Source organism: Sarcophilus harrisii, chromosome 1 (genome assembly GCF_902635505.1).
Source record: "Sarcophilus harrisii chromosome 1, mSarHar1.11, whole genome shotgun sequence".
Classification (NCBI taxonomy): Eukaryota; Metazoa; Chordata; class Mammalia; order Dasyuromorphia; family Dasyuridae; genus Sarcophilus; species Sarcophilus harrisii.
The window spans coordinates 208,762,612-208,771,741 of NC_045426.1; positions in this window are offsets into that span (position 1 = coordinate 208,762,612).

Consider the following 9,130-nt stretch of genomic DNA (forward strand, 5'->3'; position numbering starts at 1 on the left):
AGAGAGACACAGAGAGAGACAAAGACAGACAGAGAAACTTTTGTGGTCATAAAAAAAATTTACCTCTGTGAATGTTCCTATGGATAAAGAGAAGGGCTCTGTGGACAGTGATGAGGACCTTGTGCTAGATGTTTCCAGATATGTGGTGCTGGAAAAGATCATTCATTCTAAATCAGAAAGAGAAAAAATTGGAACTGTCTGGGTACCTAATACTTCTTATTCTTCTCCTTCCTGCAGGTGACCTAATTGATATTCCCTTTGGTAAAATACCAGTATATTCCTAATTATGTAATCTCCCATTAAGCTACACTCCCCGTTATTTTTCCCCATTTTTTTCAAAATCTCTTCCTCCTCCTCCTCAGTCCTCCTTTTCTCTTATTTAATTAAAGGTAGAAGAAATAGGAAGGGAAAGAAAACATTTTATTCAACATTTTTAAAAGAAAATTTAATTTCTATATAAATAGATATGTTCTTTCTAACCACCACCTATAGCATTTGGTCAAGATCAATATATACTCATCACAAGCATCTGGTTATCTGATCTATGTAATGAAGTTGTTTACATTATTTAAGGCTGGAGTGAATATGCTCATTACAAATTCAAGATTGAATCATTCAAATCAAGTGTTCAAATGAAAGATACAACAAAGGGTCATAAACTAGACAAAGAGATGATTAGGAACAGGAGTTAGCTAAATTTTAGTTGATTCACTGCACTACATTCTTACCATTCTCAAGAAGTTCCTTGGCATAAAAATCTTTTAAAACCTATCATAATATTGCAATCATTCTGCCATTTAGCAGACTTTCTAAGGCTAATGGTTACAGTGACTGTGATAATTAACTTTATATTTCTCCTTGAATCAACCAAATGATTGACATTTTCATTTTTTTTAAGAGGAGGGCAATTTAGACTTGTGATGTTTTCAGATAGGGAGCTCCTAGTGATGAACCTATCAGTACAGATCAGCAAATGTTCTATAATTCTATTAGACATATGCCTTATTTTATTGACCAGGAAACACTTAATTGATTCTTTTCCACCACCACCACCACGTGTTCTTTCACATATTTAAAGAAAGAAAAATCCAATCCTACTGTACATTGTCTGAAAGCAATTAGCCCTATTTGTTTATCATTAATTTATTTGTCAGGACTGGCATGCAAAATGTTTACAATTATTTTTGACTTTATATTTTACATTCATCTTTATCTATAAATGTTACTGCAATTTGAGTTGTATAAACTTATACAGGAAAGTATCAATACTATAACCTTTAATTTTGGAGGCGTGTTCATTCAGATAATTAACTTTTGTGCGGGGGAATTAGTGGTGGGAGTTACATAGGTTGTTCAAGGAGGACTTCTTGTTGTGATAATTTGTGGTTATATATTTTGAATCCTCCCTGATGTTCTGCTGAGCACACGGCAATATTCTCTTTTGTTTTATTTTATTTTGTTTTGTATTCCTTTTCTGTTTTTTCCTTACTCTTCTTTCCAAATAAAATAAAATTTAAAAATATTTAAAATGAACTTTTAAAATAAGCTCAGCACTTTTAGTTTTATTTCTTCTTCAATTTTGATTTTGAATTTGTTGAGTTAATTGTTTCCATACTTCTAATTTTTTTTTCTTTTGGAGCATAATAACTCTAGTTCTACTCCCACATCTGTGAATATTTGTTTCACATTGTTGGATTCTAATTTAATTTATTCTGGTGTCTTCTATTTTGTGGGTGAAATCATAAGCTCTTCTTCATGATTATATATATAACAAATTACCAGATCAAGAAAGTAAATACATTAGTAAAAGAAATTATATTTATGAATGTCCATTTTTTCTTTGTAAATTGTTCTTTGATATTCTGATGTGCACCTGATTTACTTTATTCTTTTTCTCCCTTTCATTCATTCCTCTACCATCTCCAAGCAACCTATAGTTGAGAAAAGATACATTTATGTGTACATATATGGATATGTAGATACATACATACACTCATACACATACAAACATACCCCATAAATGCACACATCTTTTCTATCCCTGCTGATTCTTTGACTAAATTCTGCTCTATAACTTCCCTTGCTATTACTTAACCTCCCCCCAGCCAAGGATCCCTCCCTTGTCTTCTTCCTCCTACTTTATTTCTTTATAGATTTTGGAGGGTGCTATACCCTTCATGGTATCCATGTACTGTTACCTATTGAATCCATTCTTGATGTGAGTAGGCTTTCAGAACTATGAGCCCTCTTCCCCCTCTTCTAATGCCTCTGTGTCTATTTTTTCTTTGCACCTCATTTGTATAACATGCTTACTATTTTTACCTTAATTCTGCAAATCTTTCTTTTGAGCTACCTTCTTGTTGATGTAAATCTCAAAACATATAGTATGCATTTCCTATGTAAAACAAACAAACAATTTGTTCATCTTTAAATAGTTTGTCTATTTTCAGTTCTTTAAAATTGATCTTTGATATTGGCCTTTATATGGTAAATTTTCCTCTAAGTTCCGGTTTGGTTGATAGAAAGTGCTAAAAATCTGCTAGTTGAGGTCCATTTTTCTCGTTCAAAATTGTAAATACTTTTGCTGGATATGATATTTTGGGCTTCAGATCTAGTTCTTTTGATTGCACATATGGGTCTCTTTCCCTTCTTTAAGATCTCTTTGAAATATAAGACTAGTAGGATCAAAGGGTATGCACAGTTTGATAACTTTTTGAGTATAGTTCCAAATTGCTCTCCAGAATGGCTAGATCCATTTACAATTCCAGCAACAATATATTTGTGTCTCAGTTTTCCCATATCCCTTCCAACATTCATCATTATCTGAAAAATCAAGATTTAAGAGTAATGGTGTCAAAGAGGTAACAGTCACAAACAACAACAAAAAAATATAACTAACAAAAAAAAAATACCCTCCAAATTTAAAATTAGAAGTTGCTTCATGAAGAGAATGTTAAAAACTACTGATAGTATAAAATATTTAGGAATCTATCTGCCAAGGGAAAATCAGAAACTTTATGAGCAAAACTACTGAACACTTTCCACACAAATTGAGTCTGATCTAACCAACTGGAAAAATATTAAATGCTCTTCGACTGGGCGAGCAAATATAATAAAGATGACAATACAACCTAAACTAATCTATTTATTTAGCACTATACCAATCAGACTTCCCAAAAACTATTTTGATGACCTAGAAAAAATAACAACAAAGTTCATATGGAAAAACAAAAGGTCAATAATTTCAAGGGTATTAATGAAAAAAAAAATCAAATGAAGGTGGCCTAGCTGTACCAGATCTAAAATTATTATAAGGCAGCGGTTACTAAAACTATTTGGTATTTGCTAAGAAATAGACTAGTTGATCAATGGAATAGGTTAGGTTCAAAGGACAAAACAGCCAATAACCTTAATTATCTAGTGTTTGACAAACCCAAAGACCCCAGCTTTGGGGATAAGAATGCATTATTTGACAAAAATTGCTGGGAAAATTGGAAATTAGTATGGCAGAAACTAGGCATTGACCCACACTTAACACCATACACCAAGATAAGGTCAAAATGGGTTCATGATCTAGGCATAAAGAATGAGATCATAAATAAATTGGAAGAACATAGGATAGTTTACCTCTCAGAACTGTGGAAGAGGAAGAAATTTATGACCCAAGAAGAACTAGAGATCACTATTGACTACAAAATTGAAAATTTTGACTATATCAAATTGAAAAGTTTTTATACAAACAAAACTAATGCAGGCAAGATTAGAAGGAAAACAATAAACTGGGAAAACATTTTTACAGTCAAAGGTTCTGATAAAGGACTCATTTCCAAAATATATAGAGAACTGACTCTAATTTATAAGAAATCAAGCCATTCTCCAATTGATAAATGGTCAAAGGATATGAACAGACAATTTTCAGATGATGAAATTAAAACTATTACTACTCATATGAAAGAGTGTTCCAAATCACTATTGATCAGAGAAATGCAAATTAAGACAACTCTGAGATACCACTATATACCTGTCAGATTGGCCAGAATGACAGGGAAAGATAATGCAGAATGTTGGAGGGGCTGTGGGAAAACAGGGACACTGATACATTGTTGGTGGAATTGTGAATACATCCAGCCATTCTGGAGAGCAATTTGGAACTATGCCCAAAAAGTTATCAAACTGTGCATACCCTTTGATCCAGCAGTGTCTCTACTGGGCTTGTACCCCAAAGAGATACTAAAAAAGGGAAAGGGACCTGTATGTGCCAAAATGTTTGTGGCAGCCCTGTTTGTAGTGGCCAGAAGCTGGAAAATGAATGGATGCCCATCAATTGGAGAATGGTTGAGTAAATTGTGGTATATAAATGTTATGGAATATTATTGTTCTGTAAGAAATGACCAGCAGGAAGAATACAGAGAGGATTGGCGAGACTTACATGAACTGATGCTGAGCGAAATGAGCAGAACCAGGAAATCATTATATACCTCAACAGCGATACTGTATGAGGATGTATTCTGATGGAAGTGGATTTCTTCAACAAAGACAAGATCTAACTTAGTTTCAATTGATCAAGGATGGACAGAAGCAGCTACACCCAAAGAAAGAACATTAGGAAATGAATGTAAACTGCTTGCATTTTTGTTCTTCTTCCCAGGTTATTTATACCTTCTAAAGCCAATTCTCCTTGAGCAACAAGAAAACTGTTTGGTTCTGCACACATATATTATATCCAAGATCTACTGCAACCTATTTAACATGTATAGGACTGCTTGCCATCTTTGGGGAGAGGGCAGAGAGAGGGAGGGGAAAAATCGGAACAGAAGTGAGTGCAAGGGATAATGTTGTAAAAAATTACCCTGGCATAGGTTCTGTCAATAAAAAGTTATTTTTAAAAAATAAAATAAAATAAAATAAAAGAATTTGTGAAATGGAAAAAAATTCCATAGAACAAAACAACTCACTTATAGAAAAGTGAGAGGGAAAAGGGAAGGAATGGGCTAAATAAAAAGGAAAATAGAAATGTAAGGGAGAAAGTATAAGAAAAGGGAAGGGGCTCTAAAGGGGAAGAGCTGCTTAAGGTAAGTGGTGCTCATAAGTAAAATACTGGGGAGAAGGGAAAGGGGAAAAGGAAAGAGAACAGTATAATTTGTGGTAAATAAGATGATGGAAAATACAGAATTAGCAGTTTAACTGTAAATGTGAATAGGGTGAACTCTCCCATAAAAGAAAAGTGGATAGCAGACTGGATTAAAATCCAGAACCCTACAATATGTTGTTTACAAGAAACTCATTTAAAGCAAAGTGATACCTACAGAAGGCTGGAGCAAAATCTATTATGCTTCAGGTGAAGGAAAAAAAAAAAAAAAGCAGGGGTAGCTATCGTCATCTCAGATCAAGCAAAAGCAAAAACTAATCTAATTAAAAAAGATAAGGAAGGAAACTATCTTGCTAAAGGGTACCATAGATAAGATTAAAATAATATTAATACTAGCAATGTAAATATCAAACATATTGTATACCATGGAGAAATTAAGAGAGCTGTAAGAAAAGACAGGCAGCAAAACTATAATACTGGAAGAGCTCAATATTGCTGTCTCAAAACTAAATAAAGCAAACCACAAAATAAATAAGAAAAAAGTTAAAGAAGTAAATAAAATAGTAGGAAAGTAAGGCATGATAGATCTTTGGATAAAATTGAGTGGAGACAAAAAGGAGTACACTTTCTTCTCAGCAGTTTATGGAACCTAATTAATAATTAATAATTTCCTCCAAGAGTATGACAATAATGAGAAATATCAACATTTGTGGAATGCAGCCAAAGCAGTAATAAGGGGAAAATTTACATTTCCAGAGGCTTACTTGCATAAAATAGATAAAGAAAAGATCAATGAATCAGGCTTGCTGATTTCAGCATTAATGAATGCTGAATTCATTAATTCAGAACAAATTAACCCCCCAATCAAATACCAAACTTGAAATCCTAAAAATAATAGGCTAGATTAATAAAATAGAAAGTAAAATTAATAAATAAAACAGAGTTGTTTTTTTATGAAAAAAATCAACAAAATAGATAAACCTTTAGTTAATTTAATTAGAAAAGGAAAGGAGGAAAATCAAATTGTTAGTCAATTGAAAAGAGAAAACTTTCCACCAATGAAGAGGAAATTAAAGAATAATTAGGAGTTATTTTACCCAACTTTATGCCAATAAATTTGATAACCTAAGTGAAATGGAGAAATACCTACAAAAATATAGATTGCCCAAATTAACAGAAGAGGAAATAAATAATTTAAAAAGTCCCATTTTAGCAAAAGAAATAGAACAAGATATTAATCAACTCCCTAAGAAAAAAAATCCCCTGGATCAGAGGGATTTACATGCGAATTCTACCAAACATTTAAAAAGCAATTAACTTCAATACTATATATACTATTTGAAAAAAATAGGGAATGAAAAACTCCTACCAAATTTATTTTATGACACAGACATGGTACTGATTCCTAAAACTAAACAGAGAAAGAAATTTATAGACTAATATCCCTAATGAATTCATTAGGTATGCATGATACAAAAATCTTAGATAAAATATTAGAAAGAGATTACCAAGAGCAAGACATACAAAGAGAGATTCTATTTAAAATAACCATAGATAGTATAAAAAATTTGGGAATCTATTTGCCAAGGGAAAGTCAGAAACTATATAAGCAAAACTACAGCACACTTTTCACACAAATAAAGTCAGATCTAAACAATTGGAAAAATATCAAGTGCTCTTGGATAGGTTGAGCAGATAAAATAAAGATGACAATACTATCTAATCTATATATTTAGTGCTATACCAATCAAACTCCCAAGAAACTATTCTATTCACCTAGGAAAAATAACAACAAAATTCATCTGGAAGAACAAAAGGTCAAAAATTTCAAGGGAATTGCTGGGGGGAAAAAAAGCCAATGAAGGTGGTCTAGTTGTACCAATTCTAAAACTATATTATAAAGCAGCAGTGATCAGAACCATTTGATACTGGCTAAGAAATATAGCAATTGATCAGTGGAATAAATTAGGTACACAGAACAAAAAAGTAAATGACTACAGCAATCTAGTGTTTGACAAACCCAAAAACCCTACCTTTTGGATAAGGAAAATTGAAAACTAGTATGACAGAAACTAGATATTGACCCCCACATAACACCATATACCAAGATAAGGTCAAAATGGTTCATGATTTAGACAAAAAGAATAATATTATAAATACATTAGAAGAACATAGGATAGTTTTCTTCTCAGATCTGTGGAGGAGGAAGGAATTTTCGACCAAAGAAGAACTAGAGCTCATTGTAGATCATAAAATAGATCAATGTGATTTTATTAAGTTAAAAAAAGTTTTGTGCAAACAAAACTAATGCAGACAATATTAGAAAAGAGGCAATAAACTGGGAAAATATTTTTCATCCAAAGGTTTTGATAAAGGCTTCATTTCTAAAATATATAGAGAATTGACTCAAATTTGTAAGAATTCAAGCCATTCTCCAACTGATAAATGATCAAAGGATATGAACACACAGTTTTCAAATGAAGAAATTGAAACAATTTCTAATCATATGAAAAAGTGCTCTAAATCACTATTGATCAGAGAAATGCATATTAAGACAATTCTAAGATATATACCTCTCAGATTGGCTAAAATAACAGGAAAAGATAATGACAAATGTTGGAGGGGATGTCATAGGACTGGGACATGATTATTGGTGAAACTATGAAAGGATCCAACCATTCCAGAGAGTAATTTGGAACTATGCTCAAAAAGTTATCAAACTGTCCATACCCTTTGATCCAGCAGTATTTCTACTGGACTTATATCCCAAAGAGATCTCAAAGGAAATAAAGGTACCCACATATGCAAAAATGTTTGTGGCAGCCCTTTTTGTAGTGGCAAGAAACTAGAAATTGAGTGGATATTCATCAATTTGAGAAGGGCTGAATAAATTATGGTATATGAATGTTATGGAATATTATTGTTCTGTAAGAAATGACCAGCTGGATGGTTTCAGAGAGACCTGCAGAGACCTACATGAACTGATGCAAAGTGAAATGAGCAGACCCAGGAGATCATTATATATGGCAACAACAAGACTGTATGATGATCAATTCTGATGGGTGTGACTCTTTTCAACAATGAGATGATTCAAACCAATTCCAATTGTTCAGTGATAAAGAAAACCATCCACTCCCAGAGAGAGGACTGTGGGAACTGAATGTAGATCCCAACATATCATTTTCATTCTTTCTGTTGATCTTTGCTTGTATTTTGTTTTCTTTCTCAGTTTTTTTCTAACTTCTTGATCCAATTTTATTTTTGTGCAGCAAGATAACTGTATAAATATGTATACATATATTGGATATAAGATATATTTTAACATATTTAACATGTATTGTATTACCTGTCATCTAAGGAAGGGGGTGTGGGGAAGGAAAACAATTTCGAACAGAAGGCTTTGCAAAGGTCAATGTTGAAAATTACCTATGTATATGTTTTGTAAATAAAAAACTTTAATAAGAAAATCAAAAAAATTCTTACTATGTATAATGAAATACAGAAACTGAAGACTTTGGCTTTGAATGTAGAAGTCAAATTTAACTAGTGGACAAAGCTGATATCTCTAAATACCTTTGTTTTCTTAAGCCAGTATATATCAAGAATATAGGTATTAAGGAAAATGATGGTAGTTGAGACAAATACTGCAATGTTGAGAAACTGGTATCCTAAAATCAAAGATAAAAAGAAAGGACATTATAGAAATATATATGTATATATACATATATATAATGTAAATCTTAATATGAATATTGAGAATTGCTAGGTGTATTAGGGAAAGAGAATGATAAAAACAGAGAATGCTGGTTAATGTGAATGGAATGAGGATAACTAACCAGAAAAAGGTAAATTTGCTCAATTTTTATTTTGTTTATATGATAAAGACCTTTTTCTGCTTATGCTCAAATCATCAACATGAAAGCAGCCTTATGTACCAAGAAGATATCCTAAATTCCCCTAATACATGGGAAAGCCTCTTTCAATTTGCTTAGTAGGCAGAAGGAACTATTTCCACAGGCTAGGACACTTTTCCCTAAAGAA